This window comes from Pleurodeles waltl, chromosome 8 (assembly GCF_031143425.1).
Source record: "Pleurodeles waltl isolate 20211129_DDA chromosome 8, aPleWal1.hap1.20221129, whole genome shotgun sequence".
Lineage (NCBI taxonomy): Eukaryota > Metazoa > Chordata > Amphibia > Caudata > Salamandridae > Pleurodeles > Pleurodeles waltl.
Window position 1 is genome coordinate 747,653,683 of NC_090447.1, and position 27,521 is coordinate 747,681,203.

Here is a 27,521-nt window from a genome sequence, read left to right on the forward strand (position 1 = left end):
AATGATGTGTTGATCAGGGTGCACTAGGTTTTCAGTCACCAAAGTGATACTGGCACCTATGTCCCTGTAGGCCAAGGCCTCAACACCATTTATTGAAACTGTCTGCCTGTACTTATCCATTGTAAGGGGACAAGCAGCCAGTGTGGCAAGGCCAATGCCACTAGGTGTGACAGAAACTGTCTTGGGACTGACTACCCCAGTTTCTATGATGGACCCATAGGTGAATCCAACTACACCCTTAACTTGACTGTTGCCAGCAGTCCCACCACTAGTACCACTACTGCTAGGGGCACTAGAGCTTGATGTATTAGTGGTGGTAGGCTCAGGGGGTTTACCTGGACAGGACTTATCCCCTGGCCTATGGCCTCTATTTTTACACACAAAGCACCAAGGCTTTTTAATGTGTGTGGGTTGAGAAGAAGAGGAAGAATTAGTTTTATGCCCACCCTCTGAAGAGTGTTTAAGATTTGAAGTGGGATCTTTGGTTTTACCCTTATCCCCATGCTTATCTTGAGATTTTTCACCATCTTTCTTCTTATTGCCATCTTTGTCACCCCCTGTATGAACTTTTCTGTTCACCCTTGTTCTGACCCATTTGTCTGCCTTCTTTCCCAATTCTTGGGGAGAGGTCAGATCAGAGTCTACCAGGTACTGGTGCAACAAATCAGACACACAATTATTAAGAATATGCTCTCTCAGGATCAAGTTATACAGGCTGTCATAATCAGTAACTTTACTGCCATGTAACCACCCCTCCAAGGCCTTCACTGAATGGTCAATGAAATCAACCCAGTCTTGTGAAGACTCCTTTTTGGTCTCTCTGAACTTTATCCTGTATTGTTCAGTGGTTAAGCCATAACCATCCAGGAGTGCATTCTTAAGAACTGTAAAATTATTGGCATCACTTTCTTTCACAGTAAGGAGCCTATCCCTACCCTTTCCACTAAATGATAGCCATAGGATAGCAGCCCACTGCCTTTGAGGGACATCCTGTACAACACAGGCCCTCTCAAGTGCAGCAAACCACTTGTTAATGTCATCCCCCTCCTTATAAGGGGGAACTATCTTGTGCAGATTCCTAGAATCATGCTCTTTTGCAGGATGACTATTGGGAATACTGCTGCTGCCACCATGGGTTTCTAAACCCAGTTTCTGTCTCTCCTTCTCTACTTCTAAGGACTGTCTATCCAAATCCAGCTGTTGCTTCTTGAGCTTCAGTCTGGTTTGTTCCACTCTCAATCTATTGAGCTCCCTTTCTAACAATCTGTCATCAGGGTGGGTGGGAGGGACATTCCTAGACATAGAAGTATGATGAGAATGAACAGAAGGAGACCTGTCCCTTACAGAGGGCACCCTAACAGCTTGGCTGACAGTGTAATGTGAGAGCACATCATCTGTATGATGTGACTCCACCTCAGTACCAACTATGCTAGACTGTCTAGTAATGGGCAGGCTAGGAAGTTTCTTTCCTGAATCTTTTCCTGGGGGAGTCCCTGGATCAGATTGGGAACCATTAGCTACTTTTTCAACAGATGGGGCACTTTTAGCCTTATCTTGTTCTCTAAGCATATTAAGTAACAATTCCAAGGAAGGATTCTTCCCTACACTCAAACCTCTCTCTATGCAGAGACTCCTTGCTCCTTTCCAGCTAAGGTGATCATATGCAAGTTTGGACAGAACAACATTTTGGCCTGTGCCAGACATTTTTAGAGAGAGTTAAAGTGATAGAAAAAAGAGGAAAAAGTTTGTCAGAGCTTTTAGAAAGACAGAGAAAAAAACTTTTAAAACTTTTTAGAACTTTTTGAAAGTTTAGAAGTACTTTTCAGCACTTAGAAAAGAGTGAAAAGAGGAAATGCAAAACTTTTTGGTTATGTGTATATACACTGAACTTTTTTTGTATATTTTTCTCTTATGAAAAGTACAATGACAAGAGTGGTAAGTAGTCTCAAAGCACTTATCCCACCGCTGCACAACCAATGTAGGAGGCTGGACTGGCTTGTAGTGAGTACCAAGGGGTACTTGCACCTTGCACCAGGCCCAGTTATCCCTTATTAGTGTATAGGGTGTCTAGCAGCATAGGCTGATAGATAATGGTAGCTTAGCAGAGCAGCTTAGGCTGAACTAGGAGACGTGTGAAGCTACTACAGTACCACTTAGTGTCATATGCACAATATCATAAGAAAACACAATACACAGTTATACTAAAAATAAAGGTACTTTATTTTTATGACAATATGCCAAAGTATCTTAGAGTGTACCCTCAGTGAGAGGATAGGAAATATACACAAGATATATGTACACAATACCAAAAATATGCAGTATAGTCTTAGAAAACAGTGCAAACAATGTATAGTTACAATAGGATGCAATGGGGACACATAGGGATAGGGGCAACACAAACCATATACTCCAAAAGTGGAATGCGAACCACGAATGGACCCCAAACCTATGTGACCTTGTAGAGGGTCGCTAGGACTATTAGAAAGTAGTGAGGGTTAGAAAAATAGCCCACCCCAAGACCCTGAAAAGTGAGTGCAAAGTGCACTAAAGTTCCCCAAAGGACAAAGAAGTCGTGATAGGGGAATAAGGCAGGAAAGACACAAACCAACAATGCAACAACGATGGATTTCCAGTCGAGGGTACCTGTGGAACAAGGGGACCAAGTCCAAAAGTCACAAGCAAGTCGGAGATGGGCAGATGCCCAGGAAATGCCAGCTGCGGGTGCAAAGAAGCTTCTACTGGACAGAAGAAGCTGAGGTTTCTGCAGGAACGAAAAGGTCTAGAGACTTTTCCTTTGGTGGACGGATCCCTCTTGCCGTGGAGAGTTGTGCAGAAGTGTTTTCCCACCGAAAGAACGCCAACAAGCTTTGCTAGCTGCAAATCGTTCGGTTAGTGTTTTTGGACGCTGCTGTGGCCCAGGGGGGACCAGAAGGTCGCAAATTGGACCAGGAGGTAGAGGGGACATCGAGCAAGACAAGGAGCCCTCTTAGCAGCAGATAGCATCCAGAAAAGTGCCAGAAACAGGCACTACGAGGATGCGTGAAACGGTGCTCACCTGAAGTTACACAAAGGAGTCCCACGTCGCCGGAGACCAACTTAGAAAGTTGTGTAATGCAGGTTAGAGTGCCGTGGACCCAGGCTTGGCTGTGCACAAAGGATTTCCGCCGGAAGTGCACAGGGGCCGGAGTAGCTGCAAAAGTCGCGGTTTCCAGCAATGCAGTCTAGCGGGGTGAGGCAAGGACTTACCTCCACCAAACTTGGACTGAAGAGTCACTGGACTGTGGGAGTCACTTGGACAGAGTTGCTGGATTCGAGGGACCTCGCTCGTCGTGCTGAGAGGAGACCCAAGGGACCGGTAATGCAGCTTTTTGGTGCCTGCGGTTGCAGGGGGAAGATTCCGTCTACCCACGGGAGATTTCTTCGGAGCTTCTAGTGCAGAGAGGAGGCAGACTACCCCCACAGCATGCACCACCAGGAAAACAGTCGAGAAGGCGGCAGGATCAGCGTTACAGAGTTGCAGTAGTCGTCTTTGCTACTATGTTGCAGTTTTGCAGGCTTCCAGCGCGGTCAGCAGTCGATTCCTTGGCAGAAGGTGAAGAGAGAGATGCAGAGGAACTCGGATGAGCTCTTGCATTCGTTATCTAAAGTTTCCCCAGAGACAGAGACCCTAAATAGCCAGAAAAGAGGGTTTGGCTACTTAGGAGAGAGGATAGGCTAGCAACACCTGAAGGAGCCTATCAGAAGGAGTCTCTGACGTCACCTGGTGGCACTGGCCACTCAGAGCAGTCCAGTGTGCCAGCAGCACCTCTGTTTCCAAGATGGCAGAGGTCTGGAGCACACTGGAGGAGCTCTGGGCACCTCCCAGTGGAGGTACAGGTCAGGGGAGTGGTCCCTCCCCTTTCCTTTGTCCAGTTTCGCGCCAGAGCAGGGCTAAGGGGTCCCCTGAACCGGTGTAGACTGGCTTATGCAGAATTGGGCACATCTGTGCCCAAGAAAGCATTTCCAGAGGCTGGGGGAGGCTACTCCTCCCCTGCCTTCACACCATTTTCCAAAGGGAGAGGGTGTAACACCCTCTCTCAGAGGAAGTTCTTTGTTCTGCCATCCTGGGCCAGGCCTGGCTGGACCCCAGGAGGGCAGATGCCTGTCTGAGGGGTTGACAGCAGCTGCAGTGAAACCCCAGGAAAGGCAGTTTGGCAGTACCAGGGTCTGTGCTACAGACCACTGGGATCATGGGATTGTGCCAACTATGCCAGGATGGCATAGAGGGGGCAATTCCATGATCATAGACATGTTACATGGCCATATTCGGAGTTACCATTGTGAAGCTACATATAGGTAGTGACCTATATGTAGTGCACGCGTGTAATGGTGTCCCTGCACTCACAAAGTCCGGGGAATTGGCCCTGAACAATGTGGGGGCATCTTGGCTAGTGCCAGGGTGCCCTCACACTAAGTAACTTTGCACCTAACCTTTACCAGGTAAAGTTTAGACATATAGGTGACTTATAAGTTACTTAAGTGCAGTGTAAAATGGCTGTGAAATAACGTGGACGTTATTTCACTCAGGCTGCAGTGGCAGGCCTGTGTAAGAATTGTCTGAGCTCCCTATGGGTGGCAAAAGAAATGCTGCAGCCCATAGGGATCTCCTGGAACCCCAATACCCTGGGTACCTCAGTACCATATACTAGGGAATTATAAGGGTGTTCCAGTAAGCCAATGTAAATTGGTAAAATTGGTCACTAGCCTGTTAGTGACAATTTGTACAGAGAGAGCATAACCACTGAGGTTCTGGTTAGCAGAGCCTCAGTGAGACAGTTAGGCATCACACAGGGAACACATACATATAGGCCACAAACTTATGAGCACTGGGGTCCTGGCTAGCAGGGTCCCAGTGACACATAACAAACATACTGAAAACATAGGGTTTTCACTATGAGCACTGGGCCCTGGCTGGCAGGATCCCAGTGAGACAGTGAAAACACCCTGACATACACTCACAAACAGGCCAAAAGTGGGGGTAACAAGGCTAGAAAGAGGCTACTTTCTCACAGTATGGGGTGGAGTAAAGTGTCCTACAGTGGAGTGGAGAATCATAGAGTGGAGTGGCATAGAGTAAAGTGGCATGGATTGGCATGGAGTGGATTGGAATGACATAGAATGGTGTGTTGAAGAGTAGAGTGAAGTATAGTGGCATAAAGTGGAGTGTTATAGAGAGCAGCAATATGTTGTGGAGTCGAATGGCATAGAGTGGGGTGTCATGGAGTGTCATAAAGTGGAGTGGTGCAGAGTGCAGTAGAGTGGCATAAAGTAGCGTAGAATGGAGTAGTGTCATAGAGTGGAGTGTCAGAGAGGAGGAAAGTGTCATAGAGTGGAGTGGTTTTGAGGAGTAAACTGGCATGAGGTGTTGTAGAGTGGAGTAAAATAGAATGGCGTAAAGTGTTGTAAAGTGGAATGCTGTAGAGTGGCACAAAGTGTCATGCAGTAGAGTGTCATTGAGTGGAGTGTCGTACAGACACATAGAGCAGGATAGAGTCTCAGAGTGGAGTGGCATAGAGTGGAGTGGCATAGAGGAGAGTGGTGTAGAGTGGAGTATAGTGTTGTGAAGTGCAGTAGAGTGGAGTAGAGTGAAGTGGGATAGAATAGAGTAGCAAAGAGTGAGGTAGAGTGTTGTAGAGCGAAGTAGAATAGAGTTGTGCAGAGTGGAGTAAAGTGGTGTAATGTGGTGTAGAATGGAGTGCACTACAATGGAGTAGAGTGGTGTAGAGTGGAGAGGCATATATTGGAGTAGCACAGAATGTTTTACAGTGAAGTAGAGTTGAGTAGAGTGGCATAGGGTGAAGTGACTCAGAGTGAAGTAATGTAGAGTTCAGTGGCATAGAGTGGAGTAGAGTGTTGTGGAGTGGAGGGGCATAGAGCGGCAAAGAATGGAATAGAATGTTATAGAGTGGAGTGACAAATAGTGCAGCAGAGTGTCGTAGAGTGGGGTGGTTGAAGTGGAGTATGCATGGTGTGGTAGTGCACTGCCATTACAAAGAACATATTTTCAGTTTAAATTACCATTGCATTTGCACAGACTGATAGAAGTATACAGAGCACAAAAGATGTTTGGAAATTGGCATCACCTAGTGTATTGATTTGTTTTGATTTGTTTTAAATTATTTGTTTGCATCACACTTCAGAATTAATGCCTCTCACTTTCCAGTTTAAGAAAGAAAAATAAACACCAGCCTCTCCTTGAAGACAGAGTCTATCATTTGACCTCTGTCTTTGAATGAACAGCAAATGCAAGATAAAAACAAAATGTAAAGATCTGTTTATTGCTCATTCACTTCTGAACTGCAGCATTGTTATTTTGGGGGTGCCTCAACACCACCCACTCCCCTTCTTACAGCACCTGTGGCATGAGCATGAAATTGAGGAAGAGTATTGGCTAAGTTATGTTATTAGTATAGAGCACAAACTAAAATAAACAATCTCGTAGTCAGAACACTGTTCCTCACAGGCATGTGAGATTGATGAAGTGGTAGAGGCAGAGATAAGTAGAATCAGTCAAGCAGAAAGTCGGGAGGAAGGAAACATTTTCAAAGAAACACTACACCTTCACTGCTTCCAAAACTAGCATAAAAGGAAGACAACTGAAAAGACAGGTACTCTCATGGAGTGCTTCACAAAACAAACAAAAAAAGAATTCCCAGAAAGAGAGCACTTCTGGAAGAACACAAGAAGCCAGTCAGAGAGGTGGTAAACAGGTTATGCTCTATGGATGGGACAAAGACATGCTGAACAGCCTAAAACAAATAAAGCCAGCATATAGAAAATGATCAAATGCGAGTTAAAAATACAGAGGCATTGGTAAGCGATGGACGGAATGCATTCCTAGGGAAACTTTCAGCATGTCCCCAATATGTCTAGGCATCAGCCTAAAAAGGGGCCCACATTTCCAAATTAGGAGAGTATTAAACTTGAAAAGACACGCTGTACACGTGTTTTGCCAATGTATGGGAGAATGCATTCATTTTGCTTGCTGTAGGCAAAGTTTGAGATAATATCATAGAAATCAACAGTAAAAACCGACCCACCAGACCATAAATAAGGATGACAAACAGGCAAAAAAACAGCCCATACACAGATCAGTGAGACCAAACCTTCAGACACTGACAGATTGCCCTATAGGCCATCCCAACAACACTGCAGACAGAGACCTAAAAAGGGGAGTCCGATTTACCCAATTTCAATTAAATTAAATTATATAAAAGTCATTTTGGGGGAAAAAACAAGCACTGGCAAAGCCAGTAGCTTTTGCCTATGCGAGATCTATTGGCTTTGTCAATGTTTTTTGCTACATCTTGCACACCATCGCGAGCTGCTGTGCAACATGACATAAAAAAACAACTATGAGAAGGCCAGAGTGTTTTTTTCTTTTAGGCTATGTGTCTCAGCAGCCGACCCTACTGTGCATAATGTCTTGAACAACATGTGGGAATTGGTGGGGGCAAGCAACACATGGGAGGAGGGCAAGGGGTGGGTTAAAAAGAACAGAAAGCTGGAGGAGAGGGTGGGCTTAAAACAAAGGACAGCAGACGTTTTCGAAAGAACAGACAGCAGGAGGTGGGCGGAGGGAGGAGGACAGTTGATTAAACTTACCTCTGCATGTGGGAAATAAATACCTGTGAATAAGCTGTAGGCGTACATTTCCCACAATATGGTTGTCTGAAAAATCTGAAACTCAGATTATTAATCGGATTCCAAAGGCTGGCTCATAATTTACAAGGCCCTCGTCACCAGATGGAATGTGTACGCTGGCACCCAGTGATTGGAATAGTTTCACAGAGCATGATCGCTCTAGGCAATGAGTTCCAAAGACCAGGGAGTAGAATCTGCGTGTGTAGGGAACCATCTCTCTCCACAAACCATCAATTCAAAATCTGGCTAGTAATGTCGGGGCGGTTACTGGGACCCAGAATGTAAACTGGTGTTATGATTTTAGTAATGAACACAATAAAAATAATTAAGCTTGCACCTGCTGCACTTTGTGAAAATTCCTGCTCCCATTTTCTTTCTCGAGGAGCTGCTTTTTGCAAATCAGAAGGGCACCCATTTGTGCAGTTGTAATTGATTGCTCCAGGTGATCAAATGATAATGCACTCGACATAGGTGTTGAAAAAAGGCAAATGGAGAAGTGTTTATGCACCTTTCTTGGCATTCTGACAAAATTTTAATTGTTAAATTCTGTATTAGCCAGATGACAACACACATGCAGTGCTTTTACAGAGGCAGGAGAGATAAAAATGGGCAGCCTTTAGGAAAACTGCATCAGAACAATAGGTAGGACATTAGTATTATTAAAAGCTAACAGTTCCTGTTTTCTTCCAGCTTAGTTAGTATTGTGAAAGGAATACTTTCATTGCTTTCGACAACCAATGTGATAGACAACCAGGAGTTATGGTTTTTCAACGAAGCACTGGAGCAGGACTTTAAGTGTTTCAGACCGATGAAGGCTTTTTCAAGAATTAAAGCTGATTAAAAGGGCAGCACCAGGTGCACATATATATTGATGTTTTTAAGCTCCCCCCATAAAAAAGCATTGGAAAGGCCAATAGGTTTCGCCTATGCAAGACCAATTTACTTTGTCATTGCAATTCAGACATATTGCACAGCAGTGCGAGTTGCTGTGCAACGTGGCTTAAAGTAAAAAGAAAAAATAGAATGAGCTATGAGGCGGCCAGCATTGACCACATCATAGCGCTTTTACTTTTAAAAACAGCACAGGGGAGTCGTTTGCAAGCAACAGGAGACTTGGGGTATGAGATAAACAAGCCACAGTGGGGAGGGACAAACAAGACACAGAGAGGGGTGGACTGTACAATGCAATTTTTTTTTTTAAAGTATGTGAAGCAGTGTGTAGCCAGTGAAAGGACACTGACTGCAAAACTATGATAGGTCCACGCACCACGGGCTGGACAGAAGCCGAAGAAGAATGCAGGAGGAAGTGAACAGCCTTCAGGAAGCAGAAGGCGTAACAAGTGAGAAGCAAGGAAACTAAAGTGACATGGAAGTCAACCAATAGTAAATATTTGTAATTAATGGGAGTGCTCTAATCCCATTTTAAAGATGTTTTTGTTATCAATAGCTTTTGCAGACTGCGCATGCGCGCTGTAAGGCAAAACCTAAAAATCATTGTAACAATGACATTTTAAAATGGTGTTTTCCAAAATATTGAGGTTTTTATATGGCCCTGCATAAACATCGACTACCAAAGTATTGTCGAAGCAAGTAGACATACAGTTAGAATGTTTGTATATCTAAGCTCTCCAGTGTACACTCACCTTGATGATATGCTGTAAGTGGAAGTTGTGAAGTTGACCTCAATGCAGGTCAACATTATGACCTCGATATTTTGACATAAAATAATTTCTAACCAACAGCAGCCATTTTAATAGACAATCTGTGAGATTCACGTTAGCTTCCCACCATAACCGAGATTTGGTATTTTGCGTGAAAAGGAGATGTCGTTATCAAGCAGCCTAGTAGGAGTCAACATTACTACTGGTTTGGTAAGTAGGTGAAGTAGGACCTTTAGACTACTAAATCCAAGCCTTTCACCATCTATTTTTAACATCTGGCTTAGTATAGAAAACTTACTGAGCACCACCGTCTCACAAATAAAGGTCATACCATGAAAATACAAATGAAATGTCAGTGCCTGCCATTAAATCATTTTATCCAAGTTTGAAGACATGTGCAAAAAAAAGCACAAGAAAAAAGAGAAGAATGCTGGAGACCGACTTCCTTAAACAATTGTGATTCAGTCTCGCTGCCTCTAATGACCAAAGCTCACTACAAAATATATTTACCTGAAGCCATGTTGGGAGATGCAGTTGCCACTCAGAAGTATTAGATGTATTCAATGCACTGAATGAATGTATCCATACGTGCCCACCTAATTCCTCACACTGTTCCAAACATAGTAACCCCTAAAATTCAATGTACATGGTAAGGAGCACCGCTCAGAACCTCATGCATGCTGCCTGATTCTTTTTACGTTGGTATCACAGGTTAAAAAAACACATACTCACACGCAACAGAACATACTCATAACTATGAGGACCGTCCATTGACCATAATAAAGTGTGTATTTACTATCCTAACTCCATCGCGTTTTGGTAGTAGGGAAGGTTATTAAGCGGACCGAGGCAAATATAACTGCACTTTTAGTTTCTTTATACACTCACTCGAAACTACCTAAACACACTACGGGACGGGTCTTCATAACACACCTGTCCTCACAAGGATAGCGTTTGTTTGAGCCAGACAGTGTTTACCCACGCTGTGAGGACTGATCTGCTCCCCATGGGTTATTCTTGCCCAGACACACACACATGCATGCGTACATACACACACACACACACACATATACACAGATTCACACTTCCAACCAGGCATGTTTGGTTTATTCGGCAAGGAAATGGACGAGGATAAGCAGTACAATTCCACACAAGTGAGTATCTCTGTGGGAACCTAGTGGTCCTATCATGGTTTTATAATGTAGTGTAAATTCCTCTTGCACAATTTTCAGAGGAAAGGCTAATATCTTCTACTGTGCATCATTGATGTTTTATTTAAAGATACATGTGCACTGAAATTAGTTAAAGATTATAGTTATAATTATTAAAGATGTATAGTTTATACGCCACTGAGCCACAGACAATGGAATGAAGCTGAGGGCATCCCCTGTAGCGTGCAATTGTATCAATACAAGAATGCACACATTTTGTGCTCCTGAAGTAGCCCTAAGTGGAAAATTGTATTCCAACACATACCAGCGAGCGTGCTGTGTACACTGACAAACGCTGTCCCTTACTCGTGCTGCCCAATGAGTCACAAACACATCTATGGTTTGTGTTGCTTTGTGTGGGGACGGTGGGGACTACTGGTTTGTGACAGACTCACTTTGGATTGAAGTCAGGTGGATGTGGAATGACTGGGCCTTTGTCACGTGGATTGAGCAGAGAACAGAGAGAGTCACAGAACACAGCGCAGAGAACACATCCAAAGCAGCTCACAACGAAAATGTGTGATCTGGTCTGGTGCAACAGTAAGGTGACTGCGTCACACCACAGGACAGAGCAAGGCTGCAAAATATCTATCCCTTCACAATGGCAAGAAACTAACATATTTCAATTGTTCACTGTTCTACTTAAAAGAACCAGTATCTCTGCATGCAACAAATGTATTGCTATTGAATGTGAATATGCATCTATGCAACCCTACTTCAGTTGTGTGTACAGTACATGTGCTCAGTCATTGAGCCGTACTACAGTGCTGGGGCTCATCAGAATATTGCAATTGCGAAAGGCCTCATTCCAAACACCCAAGTACTTTTTGCAAGTAACATCGTGCCTGGGAAATACCAGTGGCCAGATTTAAGAAAAGTAGCACTGCACCCAGTGCAGCGCAGCTTTTCTTGCACCCCTTAGCGCCCCTCCTAAAGCCACCCGGTGAGTCCTGTATCTAAGATACAGTGCACCATGGCGGTAGTTAGGGAACTAGCATCAGAACTTTTGATGCTAGTTCGGAGCTTTGCAGGATTAGCATACATTTTTTTGACGCTAATACTGCAAAGCCTTTTGAGGCCCAATGGTGTGCCTCCTTTTAATGCCTGCTCTAAGCAGACGTTAAAAGTAGTGAATAAAATGAGGCAAAGAATTCTCTTAGATTCCTTTGTGCCATTTTTTCACCCCCTCCCAATGGGGGAACGCCCCCTTTCCATGCATTATGCCTGGCGCAGGCATAATGTAGCACAAAGGGTTACAAAGTGATGCAATGCATGCATTGGGCCACTTTGTAAATTTGGCTTGGCGATTTTGGCCTTGTTGGGCCACATTAACATTACAAAATTACGCTGATGTGGCACAAGGAGGCGCTAGGGGCTCTTAAATCTGCCCCAAATACTGTAGCCACCCAACCCAAGTTCCACATGTCAGAATGACACATAAAATGTAGAATCAAAGTTCGCACACCCGATTACTGTATGTCTTGCTTCTCTGCAGCAATTTTTGACAAATGTTTCGAAACGAAATTTGACTGCAGGAAATTGAGAATATTCTCTTAGAGCAAATCTTAGAATCCTAATTTCATATCAAAACTGCGTTTATATCACATCAGCATTTAGTAGCCCTGAGAAAGAGAGCCTAAATATATGCCATTGCCCAGGAGCCTTGAGATTTTACAGGTGGAAAGCACAGTCAAGCTAAAGCTATTATTCTGTACTTGCAAAGGCTGATGGGTTCTGTTTCATTTCTGCTTTGCATTCCACTCCCCCATCTCCTCATCCCCTGCCCACCGCTCACACTTAGTCTCCTTCTCAGCAAACACGTCCAGCAGCTGTTGGCCAAGGTGATTCAAGATCATCCGAGCAATCAAACACGTTTACAAGTCGCATTTCCTGTTGGAGAACCTGTTGCACTTGACAGCGTCCCACGAGGCTGTGCTCTGGCATATTTCATTTTAGTTGCGTTGTTTCTGGCCGAGGAATGAGCTGAGTCTTTGGAATTTCGCTGCAGCGGACCTGTTTCCTGGTACAATATTCTTTGTTCCTCCATAAGCACATCTAACATCAGTAAACATTTACAAAAAGTGGTGCTTTTAGCGCGATACAACGGACTTAGGGTTGTGAAGTTATTACAATGTTTCCAATAAAGGTCACATACAAATTCCATCACAGGTTCTCCGATTATATGTGCCAGTGACTAGATTTCTAAAATAAATGATTTTTGTTAGATTGGAACAGAGGACTTTGAACGGGCTTTTAGAAACTCTTTTGCCCCAGTCACAAAAATGTTGACAATATCTGATGCAAAGGCATAAATCTACACAAACGGAGATTTGCATTTCTTCCCATTTACTGCATGTTTCATAAATCTGTTGCCTTGTCTCTATGTACTTTAATCCTTTGCCTGTGATTCTTCTACATTAGAGAACGTATACAAGCATAGAGTTTGAAAAAAGGGAGATTTCAAATTTATTTCTACCTCTCGGCATTGAAATTAATTTTTCGCATGAAGACTTCCTGCGTCCACCCTCTTGACAAGCGGGGAATATTGAAACTCATACTTTCAACCATGTTTCAGATGAGTCACTTAGATGTGTATTTAGAGGTGCATGGGTGCGTGGGAATGGCAAAGCATATGTTTCTGAATACCTATAAGGTTTCAACTTTGAGTGTTTGTATCAGTTGGATTTTCCACTGTACTGACCCATTATAGCAGGGACGTGTGAGGAAATGTAATGTCTCAGATAAGATTCACTATTACAAGCTATTTTATTCCCTCTATGGTGTAAAATGGCATTTCGGCATTTATTGTATTTCTTGTCTCACAGAAGTCATTATAATATTCCTTCAACGGTCGGATACATCCTCAACACTCATTTGATGCAGATCTTACGACTGGGCGTGACTAGCCACCAACAACTCACTGTTATCCTGAGCTGTTTTTCTTTAAGGTCTCTTTCTCCACCAGGTCTCAGTCGGCTGGCCTTGTGTGCTTGAGCAGTTCAGCTACATCTCTTCCAGGCAGAGAACCACCTGGGCCTCTCTAGTGCTCCTGGTTTAGTCCCAGTGTTGGGGAGATGACCATGCACGTCAATTCACCAAAATACCAGGGGTATCGGAAGTGACATCACATGCCCTTTGAACTTCAATTTCACTCACATTCACCTTACAAACACACTCTCTCTCCATGTAAACACCCACTAAGCCGCAAGCGCGCACACAACATACATAAAAGCATTATTTTACTTACCTCAGCTGCCAGGAAAGGTCATATTCCAGCTAATTGTACATTATTCTTTATTACACTAATAGTGAATAAGGAAACAATATTCACTATAAGTGTAATAAAAAATAAATAAAAGAAAACAGAGTGGAGCCCCAGCCGACAGTCACTAAGGACAAATTGCCTATGTGGTCCTGGCACTGATTTCGCCACCTCTGAGGCCAGGGGCTGCAAAATCAGTGACAATGTTCACAAGTGGCAAGCTAGGGGTTGCAGATGTGACCCTTGGCAAACCCTAAATGACGTCCATGGAGATGACATCTTCCTAAGTCCAGTGTTTCTCCCAGTTAGTCTTATGGACCTTCTGTCAAAGTCTGCTGCAAACAGGGAATTGCCTCTGGAAGTTTAGGGGAGATGCAGTGCTTAATTTGAGCCAGTCATAGTGTATGGGGGCACCTGCACTTATTTTTGAGAGCCACACTTATTTTTCTGCAGCAGGCAATTACTGCGAGCGATAGACACATATGGGAAAGATGAAACAAAGAAAGATAGAAAAGCGTCTCAAAGGGAGAAAGCAGAAAGTTGCGAGAGTGAGTTGAAGGGGCTGTAAATGTATTAACGAGGCCAGAGATGGCTTTAGGATTATGCTGCCTCAGTATTCTGTGGTTGCACATATAAATGCAGCAACTGCATGTTTCAAAGGAGGGCCTTGGGCACCAGTACTTTTTATTTTTCAAAATAACCATTGGGAAGAGGCACTGATGGGAAACAAAGACTACTTACCAGGTATGCCATGTTAAAAATCGACAATCGCAGCCTGCAAGTTGGAAAAATCTTCATATTTGGTGGGAGGGGTGATAGCATAAATTCATAAAAGAGGATTCAAATTAGAGACACTCAGGCGCACAACGCCCAAAGGGCTGAAAGGGCTTCAGCACAAAACCCCTGCCCTCCCCATCATCTGCTGTAGCCCGGGCTGTATAGCTTTAGGTTTGAGGACACACACAACTCTTGTAATATCGTGGACTGGGCAGGAGCTGACACCTCCAATGCATTTAAAGTATTTTGCAGGCTTTAAAAAAACAATCAATTAGTTACTGAGTCTTTTGTGCGTTTTTTACATCATCCTATGCACCCGTTTGTCCTCATTTTTGTAAAGGACTGTTGCTGTCACAGTGGGAGAGTATATTCACAGACACTAGGATTATGCAGCAGGAGAGGACCAAATTATTCGGCAACAAAATGTAGATTATCCAGCAAAATGCAGCACATTTTTTGACAGTATTACTTCATTATTTTGTCATCTGTTCACATGCTAACTCTGCCTGGGCAAAGGGTTCAACTAATTAGTTCTGGATTAACACTTTAACACAGGACAAAGCAATTTAAATAGACCAGTCGATATTTGTGAAAGGCTTCCCATTGCGCAGCAAAATGCATTGCTGCCTTTTTACTAACGTTTGATCCATTTAAACTAGAAACAAAAAACATTCTTCTTAAAATCTGCAGATTAAGAATCAGATAGACTGTGTGTCAAATGCAGCTAATCCATAGTTTTGTAGACCCCATAGCAGCCGCAGAATTGCATAATTCCAGTGGGCCTGAATATATTTCGGGAAAAATACAGAGATGGGCAAGCTGAAAATTAATAGGCATTGCCAAGCTTGAGCTCAACAAATTATCTGGCTTTCCTCTAACCGCTATAACAAATGCCAGGCCTTCTGCGTGGGTGTGTAAATCTTAGCGTGAAAATGTGTTAAAGAGTCTTCAAAATTCAAAAAGTATTTTTCTTGAATGTGGAAGCGGATCACTTCAAAACAATAGAAAAATTGCTTCATTAAGTGACATTTATCGGAAATCTTGGGGTAAATTTACTAACATTATGCTCTGGGTTTGCAAATGTTTATTTGGAATTTACTTTTGAGCGCAAAACTTGTTTTGTACTGTAAAGTTGCTGGAAAGTAATGCAAAGCATCGCTTTGCTCTGCTATACTTTACTTTGAGTCAAGGGGGCATTCCATGGGAGGTGCATGGGTGTCCCATGTTTTTATTAATGTAAAGCCCAATTAAACTAACAATGGTTGAGAGGGTTTTGCACGAAAAAACAAGCCTCTTTGAGACAGGTGTTAAGAAAAAATGTTGTTATCTCTCAAACTCTTCCAAGTTTGCATGTGTACAGCACAAACCCAGAGTGGGAATAGTTTTAAAGTTGATCTAGGTGCAATATTTTGCACTGGAATAGTACCCTGCAAGTGCAAAACCTGTGGTGGACATCACACACACCCTTCCACTATTGTGCAAAGGTTTGTGTACGTGTGTGGTGCAAAGCAGCCTGATTGTACATCAGCGCTAAGGAAAGAGCAGGACAATGCCATATCTTAATATATATGGTTCCGTCCTCCTCTCTTACTCTCAGGCAACGCCGTACAACAGCTTTGTTTGCTGCGCTGCTTGGCGTGAGTTTTTTGTAAGTCTACCCAGGGTTGTTAAACATAAACCTAGAAACAATAATGCCTTCAATGGCGATGCTCTGAGTGAACCAAGATACAAGTGAGTTATTATGGGATTTAACGGCATATAGAGCAACATTAAAGTCTATTGAAACATATATTTCTACAAGGGAGGTTTTTGTAGAGCGCACATCCTAAACAGGTTTTTTGAAGATGCTCTCAAATGTGATGACAAAATAAAAGAAAACTCAATAAAATAAGATAACTGCCTACGGTCACACAATTTTATCAAGCAGGTAAACGTTTTTATCCCGAATATATATCCTGATTTCACGTTGCACAATTTAACTACCAGATGAAGAGAAAGGAGGCTTGTTGATTCACATAAGGGGGTGGGTGGCAGAAGCCACATGAAGACGTGGCTCGTTTTTCGCTTGAGGTTCCATGTGTACACCTTCCTGAGTCAGACTCAGCATCTGGCTTTAGCTTTCAGTGGCTCGTCTGTCTCTAGAAAATTAACCTGAGACATGTGAAAGGGGCTAATAGTGTGTGTGAAGCATCAGCTGATAGTTTATTTTCTCCATGGTAAGTCCCTGATTGGCATCCCAATAATCCTAGTGTAAATGTCACCTGAAACCCCATTAGCCAACTATCAATGCCATGGGGAGTTGCTTAGAGTGTCTAAGGATCCATTGTCCTGCATTCAGACAGCTCACAATCCTCAGCCTATACTTATACAAATTCAACACTCAGCCTGCACCCATACGGGCTCCACGTTCACCCACTACTCACACAGCTCACTCTCAACTCACATTAACGCACTGGGCATTCAGCTGTCACATGGGCACACCACTCATACAGGCATACCTTTCACTCAACACTCACATCACTAAGCATGCACTCACACCACTCACCACCACCCAGCAGCACCTACATGGGTACACCTCTCAAGCAGCATACATTAAATTACTCAGTAGTTGTAAACATGAACGTATGTCTACAAATGCACCCACAAAAATATGTCTCTTACAATAGTTCTAGATGCCTATTCAGTTCCATCCACAATTAAAGGGCCAGTGCAAGAGGAAGGAGAGTGCTGAGGCTGTGGAATGGAACTGGTAAGAAAATAGTGCTTAGGCAGTGGGGGCTTGTGTGGGGTGCAAGAGCAGTCTTAGTCTGTGGTCATGAGCTGGGAGGGAGTGTTGATCCTGCACGTGAGTCCTGTTGGCCTTCAACTCCCCTCCGCTGTGAAGGAAAGAAGGAGGTGTGTGTGGGGGGTTGAGTCAAATCTGCCCATACCTGTTTTTGCCACTTCTGAGGCCACAATGTAGACTACAATCTGGGCCTCATTGGAATGCATAGTGGTAATGCCCCCCAGGGGCTGCTACTGGCGGGTAGAGTGAGCTGAGGCTGTTGAGGCTGGTGCGCAACAGGGAAACTGGTTGTGGAGGAACCAATGCAGTTAGAGAGAGTGAAATGAATCTGTGGTTAGTGGGAGAAAGGGGGATTCACAGGAGAACTTTTTGGGGTACATGACCATGGGCTACAACTGCAGCAATAGCACATTTGATGCAGTGCCAGAAAGAGTGAGTGTATTTCTTCATGACACAAACACAAACGGTGAACAAAAAACATAAACATGCTTGATTTTTTAGGTCACAAGATAGCTCCAGGATTTCAGTTACATCAATGGACAGCATGGGTCTCTGTGCACTAGATTAGCAAGAGGCTAGGGCCAAAATCAAAATCTGGGATACCAGATACTCACAGTCAGGCAGTCAGGATCAGGTAGCAAGACTGTACACCTTGCAGAGGACACTCCCGTCCCAATATCCTGTTCCGGCAATATTATTTATCCCAAAATTAATATGGCTTTTCTTATGGTCTTTTCACTGTGTCCATGTTTAGTTGACTCATTGGTATAATTATACATTATTTCCATGCACATATGTAGCAAACCCATCTGACATTGACTCATATTTATATTGGCATTGACTTGTACTCAATGGAAATTGACTCAAGAGGTCAAATGAATGATTAACTCTAATGACAGTAAAATAAACAATTCACAAACTGGAACTTTCATATATGGCACATGGATCAAACACCTCCCATGAACAATATGGCATCAAAACCAGGCTACCACCAAACAATCAAGACCAAGTTAGAAATCTAGGTGTAGCCATGGGCTACAATCTCTCAGTCATAAGCAGATTGGATTTCTCCAGTATGTTTGTCAATTATTTTCCGTATATTTGATATAAAGAAAGCTCTGCCCACATTGCTTGAAATGCTTGACCCGCACTACTTACTGGGAGTGTTAGCCCCATCCCTGAAGGTTGGGTCTAGTTGTGCCCCTGAAGACACCACACAAGCCTCCCAACTGTTGTCTCTTCTTTTCTTTTGCAATTCAAAGGCATTGGCCAGGGATAATCACCATAAAGTGTATTAGAGCAGACAGCCTTAGCAGGACTAAGCTGTTACTGGAATGATTTGGGACAGAGCTCACCTCATAGCCAAACTATTTTCAGACAGCTGTTTGTCTTGTGCAACTCTGGTCTCTCAATTTGTTGATGTGTTCTCCTCCAATACTACCAATTGGGCTGCTGGAGTTAGATGTGGTAACTCATTTTTAGTCTGCCTTGTCTTTATAGACAACCAGGAAGGTAACTAAAATTTGATCTGCAATCACTTAGTCCTGGTGAAGAACTAATGTCACATATCAGACACCCAATGCATTATCGCTCATCACAATTCATACCATTGCCACAGGAGGAAATGCAGGACCCCAGTAGGACTGTGCACTATTTTAATGAGGGGTAGGACGGACTGTTTCCCAGGGACAGAGGTAAAAGGCAAAGCCTGTGTTGAACTGTGCCTTTTTGCTTTGCTGTATTTGAGGAGCAAAAACACAATGATGACCTCCTGAACTGAGCTGAAAGATGTATGTCCACAAGGTACAGAGCAGACTGAAACATAGCAAATGTGAATCTCAGCGCAACATCCCTAGTTGCACAAGAAACGTATTGCTACACATAACATGCCAAATGCATTTGTCACTTTTAGAGTGGAGTAGTATGTCATAGAGTACAGTGGAGTAAAGTGGGGTGGAGTGGCATAGAGGGAGTTGTATAGGGTGTTGTACAGTGAAGTAGAGTGTCCTAGAGTGGCACAGAATGGAGTAGAGTTTTGTAGAGTGGCACAGAGTGGAGTAGAGTGTGGTAGAGTGGAGGGGAGTGGAGTGGAGTACAGTGTTGCAGAGCTGAGTAGCGTGAAGTGGGATAGAGTCGAGTGTTGAAGAGTTGTGTTGTAGAGTGTCATGTCATAAATTGTGATGGCATAGAGTGTTGAGACATGGATTATAGTAGCATAGAGTGGAGTTGCATAGAGTGGAGTGATGTAGCGTGTCATGGCATAGACTGTAGTGGCTTAGAGTGGTGTGGTGTGGTGTGGTGTGGAGTGGCATAAAGTAGAGTGGCATGCCATACAGTAGATTAGAGTACCAAGTCATAGAGCGGCATTTCATACAGTGTCTTAGAGTGTGGGGCATAGAGTACAGTGTCACAGTATGGAGTGGCATGTCGTAGAGTGGAGTGGTGTGTCGTGTAGTTGAGTGGAGTGACGTGTCATAGAGTGAAGTGGCATAAAGTGGACTGGATTGTAGTAGAGTGGAGTGGCATGTTATAGAGTGGATTGGGGTGTCATAGAGTAGAGTGGCATGAGGTAGAGCGGATGGATGATGTGTTGAGTGTTTTTTGTCATATTTAATTTTTGTTTTTGTTTTATTTCCATTTGTACCATAGAACTTCCTGGTTAATTTCGCAAAAGTACGGCAGTACTCCATAAACTTTAAAAAAAAGTATAAATCAATAAAAATACCTTTTCTTACCTCTGCAGACTTTCATAGACTGCCTCATTGCCTCCTATGCATTACAAAAACAGTACTAAGTTATATCTTAACCCCTTAGCTGCTGGGCCGTTTCCCCCCCAGTGCTGAGCCCTTTTTTGGCTATTTGGGGTAGTTCGCGCTGAGGCCTTCATAACTTTTGGTCCACATAAGCTATCCACGCCAAATTTGCGTCCTTTTTTTCCAACATCCTAGGGATTCTGATGGCACCCAGAGTTTGTGGTTTCCCCTGGAGGAGACCAAGAAATTAGCCAAAATACAGTGAAAATTTCGTTTTTTCCAAAAAAATGGGAAAAAAGGGCTGCCGAAGAAGGCCTGTGGTTTTTTCCCTGAAAATGGCATCAACAAAGGGTTTCTGGTGCTAAAATCACCATCTTCCCACCTTTCAGGAACGGGCAGACTTGAATCAGAAAACCACATTTTTCAACACAAATATGGCATTTTACTGGGAAATACCCCATTTTTACTATCTTTGGTGCTTTCAGTCTCCTTCCAGTTAGTGACAGGAATGAGTGTGAAACCAATGCTGGATCCTGAACAGCTAAACATTTCTGAAAACTAAACACAATTCTGAATTTAGCAAGGGGTCATATGTGTAGATCCTACAAGGTTTTCATACAGAAAATAACAGCTTAAATAAAAAAATATTGAAATTGAGCTGAAAACAACAGCCGTTTTTCTTTATGTTTTACTCTGTAACTTTTTCCTGAGATGTCAGATTTTTTAAAGCAATATACCGTTATGTCTACTGGACTCTTCTGGTTGCGGGGATATAAAGGGCATGTAGGTTCTTCAAGAACCCTAGGTACCCAGAGCCAATAAATGAGCTGCACCCTGCAGTTGGTTTTCATTCTATACTGGGTATACAGCAATTCATTTGCTGAAATATGAAGAGTGAAAAATAGGTATCAAGAAAACCTTTGCATTTCCAAAATGGGCTCAAGATAAGGTTTTGAGGAGCAGTGGTTATTTGCACATCTCTGAATTCCGGGGTGCCCATACTAGCATGTGAATTGCAGGGCATTTCTCAAATAGACGTCTTTTTTACACACTCTCTTATATTTGGAAGGAAAAAATGTAGAGAAAGATAAGGGGCAATAACACTTGTTTTGCTATTCTATGTTCCCCCAAGTCTCCCGATAAAAATGATACCTCACTTGTGTGGGTAGGCCTAGCGCCCGCGACAGGAAATGCCCCAAAACACAACGTGGACACATCCCATTTTTTGACAGAAAACAGAGCTGTTTTTTGCAAAGTGCCTACTTGTAGAGTTTCGCCTCTAGCTCAGCCGGCACCTAGGGAAACCTACCAAACCTGTGCATTTGTGAAAACTAGAGACCTAGGGGAATCCAAGATGGGGTGACTTGTGGGGCTCTGACCAGGTTCTGTTACCCAGAATCCTTTGTAAACCTCAAAATGTGGCTAAAAAAACACGTTTTCCTCACATTTCGGTGACAGAAAGTTCTGGAATCTGAGAGGAGCCACAAATTTCCTTCCACCCAGCGTTCCCCCAAGTCTCCCGATAAAAATGATACCTCACTTGTGTGGGTAGGCCTAGCTCCCGCGACAGGAAAAGCCCCAAAACACAACGTGGACACATCCCATTTTTTGACAGAAAACAGAGATGTTTTTTGCAAAGTGCCTACCTGTAGATTTTGGCCTCTAGCTCAGGCGGCACCTAGGGAAACCTACCAAACCTGTGCATTTGTGAAAACTAGAGACCTGGGGGAATCCAAGATGGGGTGACTTGTGGGGCTCTGACCAGGTTCTGTTACCCAGAATCCTTTGCAAACCTCAAAATGTGGATAAAAAAACAAGTTTTCCTCACATTTTGGTGACAGAAAGTTCTGGAATCTGAGAGGAGCCACAAATTTCCTTCCACCCAGCGTTCCCCCAAGTCTCCTGATAAAAAATTATACCTTACTTGTGTGGGTAGGCCTAGCGCCCGCGACAGGAAATGCCCCAAAACACAACATGGACACATCCCATTTTTTGACAGAAAACAGAGCTGTTTTTTGCAAAGTGCCTACCTTTAGATTTTTGCCTCTAGCTCTGCCGGACCCTAGGGAAATCTACAAAACCTGTGCATTTTTGAAAACTAGAGACCTAGGGGAATCCAAGATGGGGTGACTTGTGGGGCTCTGACCAGGTTCTGTTACCCAGAATCCTTTGCAAACCTCAAAATGTGGCTAAAAAAACACGTTTTCCTCACATTTTGATGACAGAAAGTTCTGGAATCTGAGAGGAGCTACAAATTTCCTTCCACCCAGCGTTCCCCCAAGTCTCCCGATAAAAATGATACCTCACTTGTGTGGGTAGGCCTAGCGCCCGCGACAAGAAATGCCCCAAAACACAACATGGACACATCCCATTTTTTGACAGAAAACAGAGCTGTTTTTTGCAAAGTGCCTACTTGTAGAGTTTCGCCTCTAGCTCAGCCGGCACCTAGGGAAACCTACCAAACCTGTGCATTTGTGAAAACTAGAGACCTAGGGGAAACCAAGATGGGGTGACTTGTGGGGCTCTGACCAGGTTCTGTTACCCAGAATCCTTTGCAAACCTCAAAATGTGGCTAAAAAAACACGTTTTCCTCACATTTCGGTGACAGAAAGTTCTGGAATCTGAGAGGAGCCACAAATTTCCTTCCACTCAGCGTTCCCCCAAGTCTCCCGATAAAAATGATACCTCACTTGTGTGGGTAGGCCTAGCGCCCGCAACAGGAAATGCCCCAAAACACAACATGGACACATCCCATTTTTTGACAGAAAACAGAGCTGTTTTTTGCAAAGTGCCTACCTGTAGATTTTGGCCTCTAGCTCAGCCGGCACCTGGGGAAACCTAGCAAACCAGCGCATTTTTGAAAACTAGAAACTCAGGGGAATCCAAGATGGGGTGACTTGTAGGGCTCTGACCAGGTCCTGTTACCCAGAATCCTTTGCAAACATCAAAATTTGGCCAAAAAAACACTTTTTCCTCTCATTTCGGTGACAGAAAGTTCTGGAATCTGAGAGGAGCCATACATTTCCTTCCACCCAGCATTCCCCCAAGTCTCCTGATAAAAATGGTACCTCACTTGTGTGGGTAGGCCTGGTGCCCGCGACAGGAATAGATCACACAACGGTCAATGTTGGTCCTTACATGAGGCAGCTGTTGACCCTGGGGTGATCCATTCCTGACGCAGGCACTAGGTGTAGGCACTCAAGTGGGGTAGTGTTTTTATCAGGACAGGTGAGGAATCACTGGGTGGTAGGAATTTTGTGGATCCCAGCATATTCCTGTAGTTTGTGTGACAGAAATGCGAGAAAAATAGAGTTTTTATTCAACATTTCAGCTTTGCAGGTTATTCTGGGTAAGAAAACTTTGGGGAATCCACACAAGTCACACCTCTGTGGACTCCCCTAAATGTCTAGTTTCCAGAAATGTTTGGGTTTAGTGTGTTTCTCTATATGGACGCCGAACCCAGGACCAAAAACACTAGTGCCTGCCTTACAAAACCAGTTTGTTTTGCGATAGATAATTTTGATGTCTCCACAATATGATTTGGGCGGTGGAATTTGGGGCTGAACTAAATTGGGGAGCTCCCAAGAGAGCACTCTCTCGCTCCCTCTGCTTGCCGCCGCATTCACCTGCTCTCTGGGTTGGGCTAACCCACTATTACCCAGTTGCACAGACTGCTTGCGAAGGGACAGCAGGACTGTCCTCATCACCTCCCTCATAATGTACTGGGAGAGGAGTTATCGAATGGGACTCCTCCGACTGAAAAATCACTCCCAGAGTCTGCGCCATTGTCCTATCCCTCAGATGCTGTCTCAGTATCTGAAGTCTCAGTCTCTGATCCTATGTTAGAGCTGTCCTCTATAACCCGAGTGACGGCAGCAGTCATCCATGAAGATGCCATCTCTGCTATTGGCTAAACTGTTGCTCTAAAACACTAGCCTACGTAGACAGTCACAAAATCGATGGTGTGTGTGAGATATGTGCAACAGTGGAGGCCACCTTACCTGCGCTTCTTCCCTCAATCAGCACGTTCTTTCAAGACACTCAAAAAACACCTTGTCACATACCATTCGTCACAGTCTTTAGCACCTCCTGCGCCCAGTCCAACAATCATTATTGGTGCTCCCACTCCCTCCTCCTCGGATTCCCTCATTACCACCCAGCAAAAGTGCCCTTCATCTCTCCATAGCTGCCCTCCACCCCACATATACATTTCATTTGTATTATAGCGCAGGTAATGGCTGACTTTACTAATGTACTCAGCTATTTGCATAAAATACAGATTTGCTCTTTGCAGTAGGCATATAAACCTTCTGCGCATCTTTATGGCACTAAAACTGCCACTAGACAAGTCTGACCCTTTTGTAGCAGAAACATAATCACAATACTTACTTTACTTTTTTATTGCTGCCTAAAAGCTACAGTTGAAAAGCGTCAGTTGAAGTATGTGCATTGCTTTGAAGACGCAAGCTGCAACTGCAAGACAACTGGTGGCAAATCTATATATAAATTTATATATATATACATATATATATATATATATCACTTTTATATGTGGGTCTGGTTTTCCTGGGGGCCGATTGCAGCCCCCAGGTAAACCACACACATATTGACAAAAGTGATCTATATACATGGATATATCTATAGATAGATCTATATAGACATATCTATAGATAGATCTATAGATATATATAGATATATATATATACATATATATCTATATATATCTATAGATCTATCTATAGATATATCCATGTACATAGATATATCTACATAGATATATCTATATATATAGATCTATATATATATATATATTTTTTTTTTGTTGTTGTATGGTATATAACAAAAAAAATTGCCCCCATAGGGGGTCACCCTGCCCACGGGCGACCCCCTGTCCATTTATTTATTTATTTTTTGAAAATTTAACCCCCATCTGCGATCGGGGGCCAGGAAACACTTTCAGGAAGGCCTGTTAAGAAAGGGGAGACTCTCCCCTTTCTTAAGAGGCCTTCCTGAACGTGGGGAAGGCCGTTTGTGGCCGTTTTCCCCCATCGGAGCAGGAAGCGGCCGCGAGGCTGCTTCCTGCTCCGATGGGGAAATCAACATTGTAACGTCAGCGCGCCTCGCTGACATAACAAAGGGGTGGGTTAGGGGCGGGGGGAGGCACGGAAGAGCTTCCGTGTCTCCCAGGGATAACCAAAAAAAAAAAAAATCCTCGGGTGCAACGCAAAAGCGGTATTAACCCCTTTTCCTAGTGTCGGCCACTGGTCGTGACCCGCACCGGGGAGGTAGTGTGGGCGTCGGCCAGTGGCCGACGCCCGCATTGAAGAGGTTAAGAAAAAAGAGAGAACAAATAGAAAGTGTGGTCTAAACTTTTCATTTTGGAAGGGCTTTAATTAACCAATACTGTTGTCTTTCATCACTGCCATGTGCCACAGTATACTCTGAAGGTATCCCAAAGGTATACCGCACCCCCATATATCACCAAGTTGTTATCCCTTATAATTTAAAAACTACTGAACCAATTCAGGTCAAATACCAAAAAGGATCCTTTCCACTCCATAATCTACTTTCCTGATAAATTTCATGTTAATCTGTTAAGCCATTTTGTCGCTACGTCTGAGTAGAAAGTCTATGAATAATGCATTGGTGGAAAAACGTGTTTTGGGACCCACTTTTTTCTTTGCACCCCCTTAACTAATCACCACAAAACTTTGCAACATTAGCCAATGCTGAAAAAGGAATAGGTCTGCAGAGGTTCGTAGAGATTCATCAAACGGTAATAAAGTTCCTACCAATCAAAAATTCAAGGAATTCCTATCTCTGGGCACCCGGCCATAACTACAGAGTAATTACTGCCACTCTGTAAAAAAAAAACATATATATATATATATATATAGATATATATATATACACACACATACACATATATGTATGTGTGTGTGTGCATATATATATATATATATATAAAATATATATATATTTTATATTTTTATATATTTATATTTTATATTTTTATATATATATATATATATATAGCATATGTATGTGTGTGCACATCTTTCGTTCCTGTAAGAAAACCTGAAACATGTAAGTCGCGAGTTCCATCCTCACGTTCGTGGCACCGGCTGTGGACCACGAGGAGCAATGGTTACGGTGGAGTCAGAGTGGAGGTTGTTAACATAAGCTACCTGAACCACCATGAAAAACAAATATTATAGCACAACTTGCCGTGAAGGAGGATTATCAGATTATGACTCTGCAGGGTGGGGAGGCTGCTGTCCCCGAACAAGAGAGAAGATGACTGCCGGCATGTTGAGTGTCTAACAATACTGAGTTGAAGGACTGTGCCGACTGGAGAATCTCCTGCAGTAAGTGCCTCATAGGCAAAACTTAGTATTTTAATAGGGCAACAGCGAGGTGGCTAACTATATAAGATTAGATTGTTGCCACAACTGACAAACTATGTTTAGTGACACTGAGCTCCAGAAAGCAACAGCAAATATTTTGGCATTTAGACTCGCAGCACGAATAATGAGACCTAAGTTCCCCTTAGTAACATCAAGGCACTGTTTCAATATCTAGAAAGAACCTATGAAAGGGAAATAGGGAAATGGTGAGAAGCAAGTTACTAAACAATTATTTGGATGTGGAAATGATACCAGGGGAGCTTAGAATTTGTACCATTCCATCATATGGTCATATGAGAACCCTGACCCCCTACTTCTACATAAATGGGCAGAGTTTACAACAGCATCAGCCAAAGGAATGGTGAATTTCACCCTATCACCTGGAGTGATAGGGTATAATTGCTAGAACAAATAAAAAAACTAGAAACATTTATTGCACAGGATAAATAGGCTCAAGCAAGTGACAATCTTCACCAACAAATAGAAATGTGACTCGTGGCATACGAAGAAAGTCAAAAGACGAAAGCAAAACAAGTTTGCCAGAGATCAGCATGACTACGAGTCATGGAGAATACTTACATTTGCTAAACAATTTGTCATCCAGAGGAAGCAATTCAATCATGCTAAAAAAAAACGTACACAGACAAATAAAGAAACATTTGAATCGGATGTGGACACTGATCTTCCAGTGAGGGAGACATTGGGTGCAGCATCCGGATGAATTACCAGTGGCAGCACTGGTTTTTTTCAACAGTACCAGTTGATGAGACAAACATAGCAGAAAACTTCACAACACACATGCCCACTGGAACACACAGAATGAAGACAAGACGGGGCAACAAAAGATGTGGAAGACCCAGTACCACAAAGAGTAACCAGGAGGAAACGTAGCTGCAGGCACAAATGAAGGGAACTGATCTCATTGTACTAAGCCTCACGGACAGAGTGTTAACAATGTGGAAAGAGAGGTTATCCAACTATG